The sequence below is a fragment of the Bubalus kerabau genome, chromosome 1, assembly GCF_029407905.1.
Source record: "Bubalus kerabau isolate K-KA32 ecotype Philippines breed swamp buffalo chromosome 1, PCC_UOA_SB_1v2, whole genome shotgun sequence".
NCBI lineage: Eukaryota > Metazoa > Chordata > Mammalia > Artiodactyla > Bovidae > Bubalus > Bubalus kerabau.
This window is the reverse complement of record NC_073624.1, coordinates 68,349,552-68,351,398: the sequence shown is the minus strand read 5'-3', so window position 1 is coordinate 68,351,398 and position 1,847 is coordinate 68,349,552. Positions and strand designations below refer to the sequence as shown.

General features: G+C 41.3%; 1 pseudogene; it reads right to left on the bottom strand.

Moving 5' to 3' along the window:
* Positions 1–365: 365 nt before the first annotated feature.
* LOC129641637 (mitotic spindle assembly checkpoint protein MAD2A-like) lies at positions 366–1,640 on the bottom strand (annotated as a pseudogene).
* Between the last annotated feature and the right edge of the window lie 207 nt (positions 1,641–1,847).

Sequence of the window (1,847 nt, the reverse complement as noted above, 5' to 3'; positions counted from 1 at the left end):
TTCAGTGGTGTACAACTCTTTGCAACTTTACGGACTGTAACCTGCCAAGCTCCTCTGTCCACGGAATTTTCTAGGCAAGAATACTGGAGTGAGCTTCTATGCCCTCCCTCCAGGGGATCTTCCCGATCCAGGAATCAAACCCACAACTTCTGTGCCTCCTGCTTTGCATGTGGATTCTTTACCACTAACCCACAGGGGGAAGTCCCTTCATGTACCAAACTGAATGTAAATCTAAGACAAGTTACAAGGTACAAAAAATACAAAAATACACTCTAAGGATACATACACCTTATAAACAAATAAATCAATATTTTTTCCACATAGAACTCTTCTTTCTCCCCCTCCCTTTTTTTTTTCACTTAGCCTTTTTATTTATTTTTTTTTTTAAAACATACACATGTAACTTTATTTCATCATTGCCATTTAAAGCTTGATTTTATAAAACATCAAAGACATTCTTAAGAGTGCTGTATCACAACAATTTGAAAAGTGGGAATATCCACAGCTTTATAGGCTCAAGTTATATAAATTAAACTCAAATAATTGGACATTTTTTCAATACAGAAACTATACAAATGAAATAAATGACAAGAGGATGCAATAGGAGAAATATGTCACTACTTATGGACTATCATTAGTTACTTTCAGGATGTTAATGAAGATTCTGAATATTCATATTTCTTTTGTTCTATTTCATATTTAAATATTTCTCTACATTCTGAGTCAAGCTACTTGACCAAAAGTCTGATTTAGGAAGGCATTTAGCAAAAGTTTTTCCACCTATGGTTACTACCTCCAAAGAAAGTAACACTGCAGTACTGATGCAATCTGCGCAGTTACTTTACTTTAATGTCAACCCTATGGAAAGTCAGATAGGTACCAAAAACGGAACAATTTTGCACAGATTCAGTTAGGTATCATGTTAAGTTTTCCTCATCTAAAAATTAACCAATGAAGTAAAACATACCAACTACAGTTGACCTGGTAGGAAAACCACATTTGAGAGTTACAAGTACGTTATTGTCCATATCTCATCCTCAGTCATTGACAGGAATTTTGAAGGCTACCATGCTATTTACTTTGTGAATTGTAGTAGTAAATGAACGAAGACGAACTTCCTCAGGATTGGTAATGAACTGTGGTCCCGACTCTTCCCATTTTTCAGGTACAACCAGATCTTTGTCTGTATAAATGAGGAGATCGAATGAACAAGAAACTTCCAACAGTGGCAGAAATGTTACTGTAGCTGTGATCTGTCTGATCACTGAACGGATTTCATCTTGGATAGCTTTCTGAGACTTTTCTCTGGGTGCACTGTCATCTTTTGCATCTTTTGAACTCAATATCAAACTGCCATCTTTCAAGGACCTCTCCACCTTCAACATTTGAGATGACTACCACCAGTTTCTGAACTGAACACTTGTATAACCATTAGCAGAACTCAGCCACGATCTCGGCACTCCCGCGCAAGGTGATGCCTTGCTCCCGGGAGAGTTGCAGCGCCATGGCCAGGCCCACGGATGACGGTACGCGTTTCCACCCAGCAGACAGCGACGCCAGGGGCTTCGGGAGCAGTTCCCCGCCACTCGTTTCAAAAGGAACGACGCGGGACGCCCTCGCGCCCTTTGCGCAGGCGCGGAGCGCCACTTAGCCTTTTTAAAACAATCAGTTCAGTTCAGTTGCTCAGTAGTGTCCGACTCTTTGCGACCCCACGGACTGCGGCCCGCCAGGATTCCCTGTGCATCACCAACTCCTGGAGTTTACTCAAACTCATGTCCATCGAGTCGGAGATGCAATCCAACCACCTCATCCTCTGTCATCCTCCACTCCTCCCGCCTTCAATCCTT